Source organism: Hylobates moloch, unplaced genomic scaffold (assembly GCF_009828535.3).
Source record: "Hylobates moloch isolate HMO894 unplaced genomic scaffold, HMol_V3 SCAFFOLD_4, whole genome shotgun sequence".
Lineage (NCBI taxonomy): Eukaryota > Metazoa > Chordata > Mammalia > Primates > Hylobatidae > Hylobates > Hylobates moloch.
The window spans coordinates 62,705,608-62,725,250 of NW_026652279.1; positions in this window are offsets into that span (position 1 = coordinate 62,705,608).

Genomic DNA, 19,643 nt, shown 5'->3' on the forward strand with positions numbered 1-19,643 from the left:
GACTTTATATTTCTCTTCCTTGCATGTGTAATTACAATGATGCCTTTTTATGCTTTCTTGAAAGATATACTTTTCTTCTGTATGCACTGAACAATATTCCATTACCAATACGGACATTTACCAATCCTTAATGATACAATAACATGGAAAATGCTTGACATGTTCTTTGTCAATTAAGTTAACTTTTATAAACAGCTAATTAATTTCTAGATCATATCATTGAAAGCATTATTAAACATTACAAGCATATCCAAAGAATGGAAAGAAAGAAATTTTTATCTGTTGCACATATGACAGAATTAAGAAACTTTTATTATGATATGGCATGCTTTTTAAAAAAGTTTATTTCTGTTGGGCTGTGGAGAACTACTTTGTAACTGAAATATGTTGTTAAAAACTTAGAAATTGTGTCTAATTATGGTATTCTAGTAAACTGAGACTTTTGTAATTAAGGCTTTAAGCAGGAGGCAGTGTCCACCTACACCTCTAGGTTAGATCTGACTGACAAGAGTGCCAATTCATATAAATGCATAGCAAATGCCAGATGAGAAGGAGTAAGAACTCAGAGATGTACACAAATAAAGACGATTTTCCGTGAGAGGGGAAACAATAACTACTTTACCGAGGTCAAAAGCCATATAACTTTTCTTAATGGTTTTCTGCTTTCTCCAACTGAAATCAGATAGGAACAAAGTACTAAGAAACTGAAAAACCAAAACAGATGTCTTTTCTATGAAAGTATTAAATCGTTGTTAGGAGGATTAAATCGTTGTTTTAAATCGTTGTTAGGAGGATAAAAGACTTCAGGAGTTTTGACCTCTAGTGGCGCTCTCAAAATTTGAAAACCGTGAGAGAGTGGTACATAACCCACTTTGAGTAGGATACTCAAAGCAAGCTAATCTTTCTAAGGATGAGAAAAACAAAACTATATTAAAAAGTATTTAACAATAATTCAGTGTTAGTAAATACAGAATCAAATGGGTTTTTGTTTTAAGCTTATTAAACCCTTGTTCTAAAATGATATGTAATTTATTTCGAGTATATACACTTACCCAGTTCAAAGAGATAACTACTTTCAGGAGATTTGGAGATAAAACAGATGTATTGATCCTTTATTAAGCACATCTATGGAAAACCAAGGTGTTACAACCAGAAGCCCAGGTGGAGATAATGTCTCCAATAGCAGCAAAATGCATAGAAGACAAACCTCTAGATTACTGGACTAACAAGCCCAAAACTTTCAAGAATTAGCACACATTACAGGGAATAGCAATTAGCAATGATTAGTTGAGTTAAACTTTTCGTAAACAAGGAAAAATATGATGATTCCTGGTCTCACAAAAGATAAAGAGTAGATGTGTCCCTGTCTGTAACAAATGAGTTTCTCAGCCCAAGGCCAAGTATTTACAACAATGGTTCTTAACTGTGGTTGTGTATGATTAATAAAATAATCTTGGAGCATTAAAAAATATGGCCTGGAGCAGCGGCTGATCCCTATAATCCCAGCACTTTCAGAGGCTGAGGGAGGCAAATCACTTAAGGTCAGGAGTTCAAGAGCAGCCCGGCCAACATGGCAAAACTCTGTCTCTACTAAAAACACAAAAATTAGCCGGGCCTAGTGGCATGCACCTGTAATCGCAGCTACTCAGGATGCTGAGGCACAAGAATTGCTTGAACCCAGGAGGTGGAGATTGCAGTGGGCTGAGATCGCACCACTGCACTCCAGCCTGGACAACAGAGTGAGTCTTGGTCTCAAAAAGGAAAAGAAAGAAAAAAAAGAGAAAGAAAGAAGGAAGGGAGGGAGGGAGGGAAGGGAAGGAAAGAAGGAAGGAAGGAAGGAAGGAAGGAAGGAAGGAAGGAAGGAAGGAAGGAAGGAAGGAAGGAAGGAAAATGCCTGAGCCCCACCCTCACGGATTTGATTTAATTTGCCTTAGGTGGACCCCTGTCACCAACATATTTTAACCTCCCTCACCGCCAAGTGATTCTAATGTGAAGCTGGGGTTGCAAACTGCTGTATTATTGCAAAGACAATTGAAGAGAAAGATGTTCTTGCCCTTCACCTTTAAAGTAGCCCTAAGATCTCTAAAAATTTGATGGAGAGAGTAGAAAAAACAAAAACTGTAATTTAAAAGCATTACACTGTACACTCATTGTAAACGGTGCAGTCTTGAATTGGAGTAGATCTTCCTTCTGGGGAAACCATCTCAAAGGGCCTCTAATATAAAGGTAAAGCAAAGACTCCCTAGTAAAATAGAGGTGTGTGGAAAGACCAAGACTCCAATATTTTAAAAACTGCTTTGTCACAGACTGTTGCATTTGGAGTACATTTTGGTATGTAGTGAGGAGAGGGATGGGTTAGAGTTGAAGGAGAGAGGGATGAGGAGTAAGTGGCATGGCACTTATGACCCTCTGGCTCCTTGAAATGGGTATAAGCCTCCATGGTTAGAGTGATGAAGCCCAAAATCCAAATTGTTCACAGGAGGTTCTGTAGAATTCAGGCCCTGTGGAAAAGTGGTAGGCAGGGAATAAGTGACTCTGTCTGCCTCTCAATGGAATCTAGCTTTGGCTCAGGGCTGGCAACCAGGATAGTATCTGGAAATAGCACCATGTCATCCCCATAGGAGTTCTGATCATGAGCACTCTCAGCTGAGCCAGTCACGATGCTTCTCTGTGGATTTTATAGATGTGAGACATGGGCCAGTAGGAGCCAGCAGGAGAAAAACAATAATATGCCACTTTTAACTGAGAAATAACCACTGGGGAACTTCAGAAATAATTGGAGTATACTTGGGGTTATGTGATCCTATTATCAAACCAGTGATTAAAAGTTAATGTAACTTCTTTTTTAGTCACAGAGACCAGGACACAGAGGTTCTACATATAAAGCACAAGTAAAAACATTCAGCAAGAGGCTTATCTCAGGGACCTACAAGGTTCCTACCACTATAACTAACATAACAGAAATGCAGGATATGGTTTGAAAGATGATCTAAGTGACGGCAGGGCTGAACGTTTTTCTCTCATTTATTAAACAAGTATCTCTACCTTCTGTTTCCACTTTACGTGTATCCCTCCCAAAGCTGCCCGCTCACTTGAAAATAAACTTTTCAGGTGGAAGGTGAGTACCATTTGGCCAAATGTATATACAGGTTGAGCATTCCAAATTCAAAACCCCAAAATCTTAAATACTCAAAAATCTGAAACTTTGTGAATGTTAGTGTGACACCACAAGTGGAAAATTCCACATCTAATCTCATGTGATGGGTCGCAGTCAAAATGCAGGCACACAATGAAGTTATTCAGCATCCCCAAAAGAAAAAAGAACTTTTTATCCTCCTTCTTCTGTATTTTGGCACAGGCCCAGAGTCCCACACACAAGCACACCCACTAGGGGTAATAAAGTGGCACATGTGCAGGCAAGATGCACCAATGGCAGGTTCCCCACAGTGTCCTACATGAAGCCAATAACTGTGTACGTTACTCACTATAATTGTATGTTTGTTTTCTTTTTTGCTTATTCTCTGTGATGTAAGACCTAAGGAAACAGAAGGATACATTGTGGAAGTTCTATGCTGAAAGTGATGAACAAAAGTTAATGAAAAATAGAAAAACACTACCTAATGTTAAAAATAAAGATCTCAGTCAAGTATTGAGAGACTAGATCCGTCAGTATTGCAGTGAACACATGCCACTTAATGGTATGCTGATGATGAAAAGAGCAAAGATTTATCATGATGAACTGAAAATTGAAGGGAACTTTGAATATTCGACAGGAAGGTCGCAGAAATTTAAGAAGAGACACAGTATCAAATGTTTAAAGATCTGTGGTGATAAAGCATCTGCTGATCAAGAAGCAACAAATTCCATTGACAAGTTTGCCAAGGTCATCACTGATGAAAATCGGATGCCAGGGTAAATATAGAACGCTGATGAAACGTCACTGTTTTGGTGTTATTGCCCCAGATAGACACTGACTACAGCTGATGAGAGAGCCTGTGCAGGAATAAAGGATGCCAAAGATACAATAACTGTGCTGGGATGTGCTAACACAGCAGACACGCGTAAGTATAAACTTGCTATGATAGCCAAAAACCTGTGTCAACACTGTTTTCAAGGAGTTAATTTCTTAGCAGTCCATTACTATGCTATCAAAAAGGCATGGATCAACAGGGACATCTTTTCTGATTGGTGTCACAAATATTTTGTACCAGCAGTTTGTGTTCATCGTAGTGAAATGGAAGTGGATGATGACCGCAAGATTTTGTTATTCTTTGACAACAGTTCTGCTCAACCTTCAGCTGAAATTCTCATCAAAAATATTTTTTATTCCATGTACTTTGCCCCAAATGTGATTTTATTAATTCAGCCATGTGACCAGGGTATCTTTAGATCAATGAAGAATAAATGTAGCATTTATTCTTTCTTGAGTAGCATGCTAGCAGCAGTAAATGGAGGGTGTGGAATGTTTTCAAAAGACATTTTGCATGAAATATGCTGTATAAGCTGTTGCCAATACTTGCTGTACAGTTGACTAAAGACAATTTGTGCATGCCTGGGACAATCTCTGGCTTGCAACTATGTCCAATGATGATGATGAACAAGGTGGTGACTTTCAGGGATTCCATATGTCAAGTGAGAAAAAAATGGTGTCTGACCTCCTTGCTTATGGAAAAATATACCTTCCATCAGTAAACTGGAAGAAGTAGATATTGAATAAATTTGTAACATTGATAATGAGGCTCCAGTTGTTTATTTATTGACCAAAGGTGTAATAGCTAAAATGGTTCTGAATTAAGGCAATCATAATACTGATGATGAAAATGATAACACTGTAGAAAATGTGCCTATAGATGACACAATAACAATGAGGCATAAGCCTTCTTTACTGTTAAGTACTTATGTGTGAATAAGTACAATAAAAGGATTGCTTATCAGTAGCATATAAATTCAGAGTTGAGAATGAGGGTGAAACCAAACAACCACAGACTGTCCACATGGGTGCCTTATATAGTGACACTTTTGCTTTCTGATGTTCGATGTACACAAACTTTGTTTCAAAATTATTTAAAATATTGTATAAAATTACTTTCAGCCTAAGCATATAATGTGTATATAAAACAAAAATACATTTCATCTTTATACTTGGGCTTCACCTCCAAGGTACCCCGAAAAAATCCAAAATCCAAAACACTTCAAGTGCCAGTCATTTCAGATAAGAGATATTCAACTAGCTTCACTCCCTGCCAGAAATGCCAAAAAAGTTTTCACATTTCTTTTTCGTACACATACAAACACACACAAAATATAGCCATTGCCCCCTCCCACAGGGACCTTATAATCTACTTATAAAGAACTTGTCAAAGTCATCTATATAGTGAACTAAACTTCATGTGAATTATAATAAAACATTCATCTAGGTTATCTCTGACTTGCTTATACAGTGAAGGTTTGGGAATATGAATATGTGTGGCCCAAGAAAGATTAATATAATCCAGAGATAATGGGGTCAACTGATATCAATAGACACATTGTTTATAAGGTTATAACAAAGCTGGGATCAATATCATAACTGCATGTTTTAAAATATATATATACCCAAAGGACTATAAATCATGCTGCTATAAAGACACATGCACACATATTGCGGCACTATTCACAATAGCAAAGAGTTGGAACCAACCCAAACGTCCAACAATGATAGACTGGATTAAGAAAATGTGGCACATATACACCATGGAATACTATGCAGCCATAAAAAATGATGAGTTCATGTCCTTTGTAGGGACATGGATGAAACTGGAAAACATCATTCTCAGTAAACTATCGCAAGGACAAAAAACCAAACACCGCATGTTCTCACTCATAGGAGGGAATTGAACAATGAGAACTCATGGACACAGGAAGGGGAACATCACACTCCAGGGACTGTTGTGGGGTGGGGGGAGGGGGGAGGGACAGCATTAGGAGATATACCTAATGCTAAATGACGAGTTAATGGGTGCAGCAAAACAACATGGCACATGGATACATATGTAACAAACCTGCACGTTGTGCACATGTATCCTAAAACCTAAAGTATAATAATAAAAAAATAAAAAATAAAAATAAAATAAAATATATTATTTTTCAGGTATGCTATGGCCTCAGAAAACAGCTGTCACTGAAAAGACAGTTTGTTACTGTATTAGGGTTCTCTAGAGGGACAGAACTAATAGGATAGATGTATATATAAACGGGAATTTATTAAGGAGTCTTGACTCACACGATCACAAGGTGAAGTCCCACAATAGGCCATCTGCAAGCTGAGGAGCAAGGAAGCCAGTCCTAGTCCCCAAACCTCAAAAGTAGGAAAGCTGACGGTGCAGCTTTCAGTCTGTGGTCGAAGGTTCAAGTGCCCAAAAGCTGAAGAACTTGGAGTCTGATGTTCAAGGGCAGGAAGCCTCCAGCACGGGAGAAAGATGTAGCCCAGAAGACTAAGCCAGTCTAGTCTTTGCATGTTCCCCTGCCTGCTTTTATCCTAGCCGTGCTGGCAGCTAGGATGGTGGCCACCCAGATTGAGGGTAGGTCTGCCTCTCCCAGTCCACTGACTCCAATGTTAACCTCCTTTGACAACACCTCACAGACACACTCAGGAACAATACTTTGCATCCTTCAATCCAATCAAGTTGACACTCAATATTAACCATCACATTTACTCACAGATCCCAAGAGAAGAAGGCATGCCACACCATGTGGGGGCAACACAGGGAAGCACAGTGTCAGTCAGGAGGCAGAGGAGCAAGAGGAAAATATGGACAAGAGCCTTTATTGTGGTTTCTGTGGAAAGAAACAGGTGAGATGGGGTAAACAGATTTACGACTTCACCTTGTGATCGTGTGAGTCAAGACTCCTTAATAAACTCCCGTTTATATATACATCTATCCTATTAGTTCTGTCCCTCTAGAGAACCCTAATACAGGTTCTCTAGTCTGAATGATTTCAGAAGGGTCTGGTGCAGATCAGCTGTCTGCTACCTGACCCTTGGGAGATTAGGGCGGGTGGATAGTGGCCTGAAGTGTGAAAGCCCCAATAAGGGAGATGGGAAGGTTTGGACTATGGATTCCCCAACCCATATTGGGCAGGTATACATATGAAAGGCATGCTGGAAGAAGAGTTTTTTTGCTATCTCCAGGAATTAGCTAGCCCTGGGGAGGAGCAACCCCCCCAGGGTCAGCAAGGCTCCAGACTGTCAAAGCATCAGAAAATAAAAGGCACAGTTAATACACTGCATTAGCCTATTCCAAATTGGTAGTAATTTCTGAACTGACCATAGGTTTAGATTTGGATTATGACTCCAGAACCCAGGTGAGCCAATAAGACCTGGAAAACTAACTTGAAGTCTAAACACAGCAGGTTCTCAATTTCAGGTTTGCTGAGGGACTCAGCACACATCAGTGTTATTTTTAAAGGTGAAAATGAACATAAGCTGGGATAATAGAAAGGTAACATGGAAAGATGACGAAATAACCCTCCCACCATACTTGGCATCAGTCAGATGATTGTTAAAGTGTTTGTGCCTGGTTTACAGCTCTACTGCCCCCGTCCTCAAACCAGAGGGAGATGGAAAAATCTTTCAACTGCTAAAGAGCAACCAAAGACAGGGTGGGAAAATTCATCTACCATCATCTGTATTCATGGGAAAGATAGTTTACAAACCCATTGTCATTTTATAATACAGTTAAAACTACATTTTTGTTTGAGAACATCTGAAGTGATCAAGCAAATATTCACACACCTCCATTCTTCCTTTCTTTGCTGAGATCAAACCCCCTTTTCCTCACACCCATTGTGTCCACCTAAGGGTCTGGAAAATCAATTTGAGACGAAGGTGTATTTCCTCTTTTTGACTACATTAAGTAAAAATCTGTTCACTGATAACTGAAAATTTGCTCATTCTCTCTGAAATGTTTCTTGCAGCAGTTCACAATTTAAACTTTAGAACACAAACCTGGGGAAATTTGTTGAATAATAGTCACCTCCTTTTAATATCTCTTACACTCTTGTTTCTTCCCCTGGTCCCAGTGTACTTATAGTCCCCCTCACATGGTCTGGCTGGGTCAGGGCCTTCCTTGCTTTCGTGACCACTCCATTGATGCACAGAGCTGCTCTTGCCTCCCTGCTGCTAACGTTAAAGTCTTGAAGTTGCCAACCTATATTGAGTCATCTGAGAGAGGACAATGTGTTTTCTGTAAGATAAGCAATATAATGGATGCACAGGCAGATTCACACTTTGAGTCCACATGCCACATAACACTGACTCCAATACTCCCCTGCATTTTTCCTGGGAAAGTGATATCTATTTTAACAAATGCATTAATTAAACAGTTAAATAACTTTTATGTGTCGAATCTCATTTTAGGACTTTTAGGGTATAATAAGACGCACAGAATCTGATCAGCTTTCAACAAATTTGCTATTTAACTTTAGAAACAACCAATTTATACCCATGAAAATTTAATATATGAGTTATATATCAGTACAAAACAAGCCGCAAGGCAGTTTATAATTAATTGCCAATTAAGAAGAGTAGGTAACATTTGTGGGCAAAGTGGCCTGGGAAGATGCCATGGAAGAGGCAGGATATGTGTGAGGCTTTTAAAAACGGGTAGGATGTAAAGAAGAAAAACCAGACAGGGGGTATGGAGGAAAGACAGAGAACAAGGCATGGTAACAATAAGACCAGGCAAAGAAGAAGATCCTGATCCTGATTGTTTGTCAGGTTTCAGGATGAGAGTGGGAGAAAGAGGATAGAGAGTAACATTATAAAAGTGGCAGTTTGAGAAGATTTATTTCAAGATACTAAAATCTCTAGGTCTCCCTGTTAGATCCAAGTGCCCACTATTCCTTGTAAGATGCTCAGAGGTAATCCACCATGGACCACACCCCCAGGCTTCCCTCCCTGCTTATTTCCCAAAGGAAGAGAATCCCCAGACATCTAAACTGTCATCCCTCAAACAATCTGTACCTCTTTCCCCTCTAACTCTGACTCTATCCCTTTTCCCTGCCTTCAGCAGTATCCTCAGGAGTTTCAGTGAAGAGAAAACTCCCTCAAATCCTCAGCCTTTTCAACAGATGTTGCCTCTCTTCCCTTATCTCCTCTAAGAATGCATCCTCTGCGATCCTCTTCAGGGGAGGCTGTAGTTTCTGCTCCACTTCCACCTCCCCTCCTTTGGAATTTCAAGGTTGGGAGGGATAAATGGTGTTATCCTACAAAGGTCTTCCATTACTCAAAATTGACCCTCTTATTAAAATATATAGATAGACAATGCATATATGCACACATACCTTGCTTCTGAGGCTTATGCAATCAGCCAATTAGCTGTAACCCTCAACATTCATCATTGCTGTCATCAACAAACCTGCCAGGCCCTACCCTCATTCACCAAAGATATTGTTGTTGGCTCATTCTTCCCTTTATCCCAATTCTTGCCATTACCCTGGTTGAATTCAATATCTTGTCATTTTCTTGCAAAAATCATTCAGTGTTTCCCACTGCTCTTGGTTCTGAGCATGGTCTACACATCCCAGCAGGATAGTAACCAATCGTGGCAGTAACCAATCTCTTAGCAGATTCCATGTATTAATTCATATTGGCCTTCTTTAAGTTCTTGGAAGACCCCAAGTTCATTCCCAGCCTCAGGCTCTTTCAGGAACTGGGCTCCCTTCCAAGAACACTGAGACCCATCCTAGCTCCCAAAGCCTCCTACCCCCTTCCTTCCACAACCCTAATGCTGAGGAAGTCCAATTCATCCTTCAGCTCTCTATCCAAATGGCCTATTCACAGGTTGAATGTTTCCATGCTAAACTCAATCCCAACCTACCTAGACTAAACAGTGATTCCCAGCTGGGGGACAATTTGGCACCCCAAGAAACTTTTGTTTGTCACAACTGATGAGTGCTCTGAAGAGTACTTCTAGCATGTAGAAAGCAAAGGCCAGGGTGCTGCTAGTCATCTGTGAACAATGTTCACAGCACAGTCCCCACAACATACAACTATCCAGTACAAAATGTCAATAGTGCTAAGGTGAGAAACCCCACATGAGATCAGATGTGCACCCTGTACATTCTGTTGCAGTGCTCATCACATTTATAGTATTATTCATTTAATGTCTGTCTTTCATGTCTATCTTGATCATATGAAATCATAACTACATAGCATCTGGAACACTCTGGTGACCAACGCCCATTTATGCACAAAAGAGAGACAAGAAAAATTGACAAGAAAAGAAGTCGGGTAGGAAAACACCAGTTAGGAAACCTTCAATAATTCAATAATGAGGAAAGTTTGGACTAGAATTAAGTGAAAATGGTGAGAGTGCGGGGCATGGTGGCTCATGCCTGTAATCCTAGTATTTTGGGAGGCCAAGGTGGGAGGATTAATTGAGGCCAAGAGTTCAACACAGTCTGGGCAACATAACGAAATACCATCTCTACAAAAAAATAAAAGAACTAGTCAGGAATGGTGCTGCACGCCTGTGGTTGCAGCTAATCAGGAGGCTGAGGTGGGAGGATTACTTGAGCCAAGAAGGTGAAGCCTGCAGTAAACCATAATTATGCCACCACATTGTAGCCTGGGCAACAGAGGAAAGCCCTGTCTCAAAAAAAAAAAAAAAAAAAAAAAGAGAGAGAGAAAAGAAAAGAAAGGAGGAGTTGAGAGGATGAAAGAAAGAGAGAAAGTGAGAAAGAGAGGAAGGAAGGAAGAAAGGAAGGAAGGAAGGAGGGAGGGAAGGAAGGAAGGAAGGAAGGAGGGAGGGAGGGAAGGAAGGAAGGAAGGAAGGAAGGAAGGAAGGAAGGAAGGAAGGAAGGAAGGAGGGAGAGATAGGAGGGAGGAAGGAAGGAAGGAAGAAAGGAAGCAATGGGGCGAAGAAAGAAAAAGAAAGAGAAAGAGAGAAAGTGAGAGAAAAAGAAAATGGTGAGGATAAGAGGAAGGAAAGAGACATCTTAAGAAAGAATCAAAAGAACACAAGAATAATTAAGTATGAGTAATGAAAAAGAAGTATCAGAAAAGAAAGTTGAGGCTTGAGCAGTCTCAAATGGAACAAATTGACGCAGTTTTATTTTTTATCGTAATATTTATGGTTCTTTTGTGTCAGAAATTATTTGAGACAGCTTAAAATCAAAGACATATAAAGTAACATTAAATGAAAAACAGCAGCTTAAGTGTCAAATAATGGGAGCAATCGAAAGACTGATCATTCTTAGCAGCAACCTGAAAGAGAGATAAGTGCTGCAATTTAATATGAAATAAAAATCTGAGCTTTCTGAGAACCAAGGCACAAAGCAAATCATAAACATGATTGCTCTCCACCTTTGATGAACTTTGGCCACACCTCATGCTATTTTCTTCAGAGTTATTTTGTTATTAATATTCTTAATTTTTGTGTTTCTTTAATTAAGGAAGATAAATTTTCCAGGAACTGAAATCTAAGAAGAAGGTATCCAAATGATTTTCTTAAGAAACTTTATGTTACAGTGCAAATTGTTTTCAGTAGTAATTTTACGGAAGTGCAAAAATGTCTCATGCGAGCCTTTTTTATTTAGGCTCAGGATTAATTAGTGTTACGAAGGTGTCTATACATCAGTGATTCTCAGCTACATGAGGGGCTGCTGGTGTGTGGTGAGGACAGGGGGGCTGTTTTTCAAACCGTGTTCACGCCCTCCTGCACTAGTCCCCCAGCCCTCCTGACATTAGACTCACTCATGGAGCCAGTGAGACAGTTGTCTTTCATTGGTTAAGGGCCTATCACTAGATATCCTGTTGGAGAATTAAGGGGAAGGGCTGGAATGGGGATGAGGGGAGTGAGTGGGGAGCTGTGAATGGGATTCGCAGTACAAAGAATTCTCTTTCCACCTGCTTGTACAGTTCTAAACAAATCTTTTCTTAATAAACTAAGATGTGATTTTTCTAATTTGCCTCTGGATTTTACATGGGATTGACTGTAGTGTAATAGGTGATGCAACTGATCAGTGTCGTCCCTTTTCCCTACTTCACCAAGGGTTTATGACAATCCTTGATCTGAAGAAAGAATTAAAACTATTAGATAGAATCATTACTAAAGTGAGTTACAGAGCAAGCTATGATGTAACAGAAAATAAGTATCTTAGATATTTATAAACCCATGGCAATGAATGGCACACTCAGATCAATATGTTCAAAGAAGAATCATCAACAATTTCTTGAGCTGATTTTTATTATTAATCAGGCCATCTGAACATTGTAGTAATCACCTGAAAACAACCTAAAATCATTTCTAACTATAGGTTAATGTGGATTTGGGACAAAAAATTTTCCCTTAAAACATCTCTAAAATTAGTGTACTCCAGTTCTATAATCTGAATATTGGCTGGCACATTGCTGACATTTAGAAAGAATGCAACTGCTAAATACCATGTGCAATTTCTCAAATCACAAATTTGAAGGATGGTTTGCATCATGTCCCAAGAAGACATTTTTGGGAAATTAAAGTGTTGTTTCTTCATAACTATTGCAGCTAATAAAATTCTAAGCCAGCTAGATAATTTTCTTTCATTGGTTAAATGCATTGTCACTAGGTATTTTGTTGGAAAATCTTGTTAAGAAGGGCTGGGGAAATGGGTGAGCTGGGAGCATGTGTGGGGGTGTGGTACAGAGAACTCTCTTTCCACCAGCTCATACAGTTCTAAAGCACATATTTTCTTATTAAACTCAGATGTTATTTTTCTAATTTGCCTCTGGATTTTTAATGACATTTACTCCAAACACAACATTTAATAGCTTTGTGAAAATAATAACAAAATTGAACAGAAGGGAAGTGTTTAGCACGAAAAAGTTGGATTTAAATTCATTTTCCCAGTTCTCTTCTTCCCTTTCCCCTTTCGTGTTTTGCCATTGACAATAATTCCAGTGTCAACAATGAGAACCTTAGGGATAAGTCAAAATATAAATGATCTATATTTATTTGGGTAATTGCTGGAGGAAAGACAATATCCCGTTTGAAGTTCATTATTAATTGAGATTAGATCTAAACCTTCCCAGTTAAAATGGATTTATGTGGACTATTCTGGCTTCCAAAATCAGCTTGGCAAATGTATGACACTATTGTCTGAAAGTAGAGACATAATTTATTGAAACATTTTATTTTAACCCTGGGTTGGATTCACATAGTGTTGGGTGCTAATTGCTCATTGGTAGTCAATAAAAACATTGAAGCTCAAGAATTAGGCATTGTGGTTTATGGCCTGCCTTGCTGTTACTCAAAGTTCCTGTGTTTAGGACAGACTTAGGCACTCTCTGTGGCTCCAGTGTTTTACTACCTCCTGATAACTATTCTCTCACTGCTGGGGGTCACCTGCCAGGGTCCCCCTCCCAAGCCACCCTGCTTTAAGTAGTATTGCATATTCCAAGTGACATCATCCTTCTTTCTTACCCTCTAGGAAATCTCCTGAGTTGGGTGCACTGACCAACACATCTCCATGGTACTAGTTATTTCACTATGCTGTCGTTGAATTGATATACATGTGCTTCTTTAAATGATGAGATATTTGAGGAGTCATATTCATCCTTGTATCCCCAGCTTTACATAATACTTGGCACATCATAAAGGTTCATTATTTGTGGAAGAAACAAAGATGAGAAGGAAAGAAAGAAGGAAGAAAGGAAAGAAGGAAGGAAGAGAGGATGGAAGAAAAATAACGGGAAGGAAGAAATGAAGGAAGCAGAGACTCTAAGAGAAATACAATCCTACGTAAATATTTATTAAAATAAAAACAACTGTAACCACCTTAAAAGAACAAAACCTCAAGAAAGGTTTTATCTGCAAAAGACAGTAAAACAAAATATACATTTTTAAAGGTGGAATTTCAGGTTCTCTATTACATTGGTAAAACAAATGCTTAAAGTCAGGAAGCTTTCCTAATGCCTCTTAAATCACTCCATATTTAGAGCTAAAGTAAATGGGTCTTGTGTTCCCCATTTATACCTGTTTGCAATGGAATTTTTAAAGGTTTGGAGAAGGGGACATTAAGGGTGTTCACCATCATACAGAGGATGAACCAGCAAAGTCCCAAATAAAGGTTCACAAGGAGATGAGCAAGTGAATATTGGAAAGCCAGTACTTCAAATCAGTGGAACTACTCTTGAGCAGTCCTGGAAGTGACCACTCTAAGTTCTCTGACATTATCTTGCTCAGCTACCCTTGTTTACATATTTCCATTACCACCCAGTCTCAGAGAAAGAGGCCTCTGTCCTCTGTCCTAAAGATAAGATTTCCTCTTGTTCTTTTAAACTCAAGTGTTCTCATCTCCACAAATGTTTTTTTCCCTGCAATTAACACTTCAGAAAAATTCTTTAGCATTTTCAGCCTCCGTCTCTAAACCAGCCTCTGTCCTTCTTGCCTTCAAATATTCTCAGATCTCCCCCATCTAAAAATAAAGTATACAAGCAGTTGAACACAGCTGTTCCTTCTATCAATCCCGCCATCTCTCTAGTACACTTCGTTTTTACAAACCATTGGGTAACATGTTACTGACCCTCTCAAATCTATTGTAATAACATAAAGTTACCTATAATGTCATTCCAAACAAGTCTGAATACCTCATTTGAGTAACATTTTACAGGTTTGACCGTTTTCTCTTACCAAACACCATTGCCTTGGCTTTGCTTGCATTATATTTTATTTCTTCTTCCTCACTAGTCAATTAATCTATGTTTCAGTCCTCTTGTTCCTCTACTGCCTTAACTAAAATGATGATTTTCAGGCCTCCATTTTTTTCCTGTATGATTTCCAACATCTTCTACATTTCTAATCTCAACCTCTTGCTCCAACCTTCAATTACTATACATTTTGAGTTGTAGACTTCTTTGTTTTAGACATTTGGAAAATGTCTAAAACAATTGAAAGTGATGGGAGTGGAGGAAGGCTTAGGGGAAGAGTATAAAGTGATGTATTATGAATGAAAGAGTCATCTATGTCTTTATAATTTACATGGAATTGACATTGATAATAATGTCTCTCGTTCTACATTAAGTGTTACGTGATATGTAATGTTACAAATATTTCAACGAAAACTACTTAAATTATTTCTTTAACCAACCTGGGAATATTAGATGCCTCTGCAAAGTTCCTCCTTTTGAGTGCTCAAATCATTATTGATTCCCCAACAAAGTCAAGAAATTCTATTGATATTTTCTTTCAGTAAGCATCAGAATTTTTTCATTTTTACTCCCCATACTTCGATTGGGGCTTTTATTATCTACTGCTTTAATTATGTCAATTGTTTCCTCTTTTGTGTCACTTTTTCCTGTTTCTTCATCTCCTATCTATCCTAAGACACAATGACTGCTTTCTCTTTCTTAGATACCTATCATGTTTTGCTCCATATTAAGAACTGGAAATGACCTATCCCCAATTCCGAGCTGAAGTTATTCCAAAGTAATTTTATTTATAATTTTGAGGAATGAAATTTGTAGATAAGGAAGAATGTCTTGAAACATTTAACAAAATCTTTCAAAAAAAAACTTATAAATGAAGAAACATAAGCTAGGTGTTGGCAGAGTTAGGGGGATTTGTGCCTGACTGGGTAGATAAAATGCTTCTGGGCTTGTGTCTGGCCTTGTCCTGTTCCTTACGTTTATCAGTGATTCATGTAAGGACAAAAGCATGCTTATAAAATCCTTAGGAGACCAATATTTTGGAGATCTACAACAGCAGGACAGAAATTCAAAACATTCTCTCTGGGCTTGAAAATATGACATGAAGTTATGTGATGATGAAGTAAACTGTACTTAGAATAAAAGAATCAATTATACGAGTTCATGAAAGGAATCTGGTTTAACAGCAATTCTTATGAGAATATAAAGACTTTAGTTGACAAAGAGCTTAATATTAATGTTAATAATATGACCTACAGAATGGAATATAAGACTATCCTAAGAGAATATAGATTTAGATAAAAAACTAATTCAATGGTCCCTAAACTAAAAGATGAGGACTAGCCTGTTACGTTAATGAAAGAGTGCTGATGTTGTTTCTGCAGCTACCAACAGAGGAGAAATGCCACAGGCTCCCAGTGTCATCTTTCTTATTATCCCCATCCCAGTTTCCGGCTCTCACTAGAGGTTCAATACATGTTGCTCACATAAACAAATAAATAGACAGATGGTGATGCAGTGGCAGACATAAGTCTAATGGGAACATCATTTACATATCTGAAGAAGTTGAAAATATTTATTTATTTTCAGACAGAGTCTTGTGCTGTCACCCAATCTGGAGTGCAGTGACACAATCATACTTCACTGCAGCCTCAAACTTCTGGGCTCAAGTAATCCTTCTGCCTTAGCCTCCCAAGCAGCTGGGACTACAGGTACCCACCACCACATCTAGCTATTTAAAAAAAAAAAAAATTGTAGAGATGCGAGTCTTGCTACATTGGCTAGGCTGGTCTCAAACTCCTGGCCTCAAGCAACCTTCCTGCCTCCGCCTTCCAAAGCAGTGGAATTACAGGTATGAGCCACTGCTCCTGGATGAAAATATTTAAATATTTCATATATGTGTATATGCAATAAATGTATGCATGTAATGAAGAAGGTATTGACTTTCAAAAATTTAAAAATTAGGCAACTACAGATGACATGTTTACAGAAAATTTCTAAGACAGTTGGGGAAACATGGAAATAATTATAAGCAAGGTATGAGTCTATCTATTTTGGCTAAAGTTACACATTTTATTCTGAGAGATTTCAATGAAACTGAAGCTGATAAGGGCTCTTTTTCCAAGTACCTAAAAAATCTGGCCTTTGTAAAGCCAAACATAATGAAATAGTATAGCATCGTAGACCAGCTGCATAAGAAGAATTATGTGGCATTTGATTCTACATCTCACCACTAAAGATGTACTTCCTGACTTCCCTCTAAAAGCAAAAGAGTAGAATCTTTCATTAAAATGAGGACTGAGTTGTACAGCACTGTACTTTCTGAATATCATTTATCATTGGCGATGATGTAAGGCATTGGAGCAAATCAAATGAATAAGTATTTATTGAGTGCTTAGTTCTCTACCGTCAAATAAAAGATTTTTCAAAGTACTATGAAAAAGTGAGATAATGTGCTATATCAGAGAAATGCTTTTAAGCTAGTTAATCTCCAGCCAAGTGTACTCCAAAGTGTATTGCCAAAAGGTGGCACTAACAAAGGAAAAAAAAAAAACACCTGGGTTTGGCAGAAATTTTGTGAGCACTACAAAACAGAGATTTCTTAAGGGATACCTCATGAGTAATAATAGCTATACCTCTTGGCCTCCAACCAAGCAGAGATAAATGAGCTTTTTAAACTAATGTGCTAACCCTAGTTATTCGATAGTGACTGCTAAAAGTAATGTGATGGGGAGGATTCTGAAGCCAACTCCAAGCTTATCAGAAAAAAAGTACCATGATCAATGATCATGTCTGGAATGGATGGTAAATCAACAGCATATTTGCTCTGGTAGTTCTAAACCTGTAACATGCTGGTAAGTAATAAAATAAACAAACTTCCAAGCATCCAAAAACATCTTCCCTAAGTTTTCCCAACCAGGATAAACCTAGTTTTACAAATGAAAAATAAAAATCCTGAGGAATGATTCGGCCTCCATCTATTTTTAATACTTTCACTTGAAATCTTCTCTCCCTTCCCACCTCCACCACCCATTCCTGCTGGCAGACATCTCCAACTTCCAGTAACCCATCTAAAGACATTTAAAACTGTAATTCATGCTCCTCGTGTTTCCCATCAGCCTTCACTCAAATGGGTCTACCTCCCATGCTCTATTACCCCTGTGAAAATGTGCTCTAAGATGACAGCCAGGTAATCTGATCACCTTAAGGCTTATTTGAATTTAAAGGGAACTTCCATTTCGTGACACTCCCAGAACCTTTCTTTCTAAGTAACATTTTTATCTTTTCAGAGACTATGATTTCCCCCACTTGCTCCTCCCAATCTTAGTATTTAACCCAAAGGAGTCAGTCTGATAGTGGGACTTTAGGAGTATTTCAGGGCAAGGAAAGTGTTAGGATGATTCTATTTTCCTTCCTACATCTTCACAACTGTACTTCCCCTGCCTCCATAAGCTTTCCAAATAGAATGTTCATACGTTAATTGAAATGCATAGTATTGCTTCTCTTGCCCAGATCTAAACACATGCTGCTCTTAGAATGAATACAGACAAATGATAAGGATTATGTCAATGAAGAGAGATAACCAAGCAGAGTTCCACCTGAGAAGTTGCTATCGGTTCCTTCTGTTTAAAGGCCAAGTTACTATTTTAATGTAGCCAGAGGACCCATAATATTAACTCAAAAATGCTTCTGATACATACATTTGCTTTGTGAACCGATGTATAAAACATGAACCCAAGATAAGATACCTTTAGTTTTCTTTGCCACAAAGAGAAATGACACCAACATGCCTGTGGTTTTATCCTTCTCAAGAGGCACATCTTCTTAATATATCTACCGAGTTACCATCATGGTCATTGGAGTGCCTTCCAAGGAGAGACACCACTCTGGCTACCGTGGACACAGATATGGTAGGACTCTAAGTCATTTCCCTGACATTAGTTCTCTGAAAACCAATTCATTGAAAAACAATTTGCTATGTTTTCCAGTTTTACTGGTTTGACAAAAAAAAAAATTTAATGCTATCATTTTGTAAATATTGAAATATTTGAATATAAATTTCTTATGAATATGTATTAATATATTCTAACTGGTAGTTCATTTAAATATATTTGGGAAGAATATTTATTAAAACAACTTTTTATGAATTGAGTAAATGTGCTGTTTGATGAATTAGTCACTCAATATTTGATCTTTTGGCAAATGGGTTTTTGGTAAAATTGGCTTTCGTCAAATTGATTTGGGTGGGTCAACTTGCTTCTCTATAGTAGAGACCATTCTTTCAAATATAATAGAGTAGTGTAAAACTAAGATTTATTTAAGATAGAACAGTAGTCTCGAGCATAAAAAATCATGTCCCATAGTGGACATTTGTCAATGCCTGGAGACATTTTTTGTTGCCACAACTGGAACAGTGGGAAGTTCTATAGCTATCTAGTGGGTGAAAGCCAGGGTTGCTGCTAGACATCTTCTAATGTACAGAGCACACCCTCACCACCATCAAAGGATTATCTAACATTAAACGTCAATAGTGCCTAGATTAAAAGGCCCTAAGATACAAAAGACATCTTCCTAAAAATTCTGTCTACATCTCTCCTACATCTCTCTACATCACCTTGGTGTGTGTGTCCCCATCGCTCAATCTTAAAATTATTTTATTTTAGTTAACTGGTTTTGAGCCTGATTCTCTGGGATATATTTTGAGTACCCTCTGACTATCTATGGCTGTTTGGACATATACGTGTATTTTTATTGGATTTGAGAGGGAACTGGATGTCTCTTTTTACACTACCCACCACCACCAATGTGTCATTTATGTAAAAATCTCCAAAATAGGGAGAGTACCTGAGAAGGAAGTAAAAGTGGCTCATTTTCTCTTCTCTCTTCTTTTCTTTTTTCCCTTTCCTTTCTCTACAAAGTCCACAATTCCTTTCATTAAAAGTAATATCAGACTCTAAAGGGCCTTACAGATTGT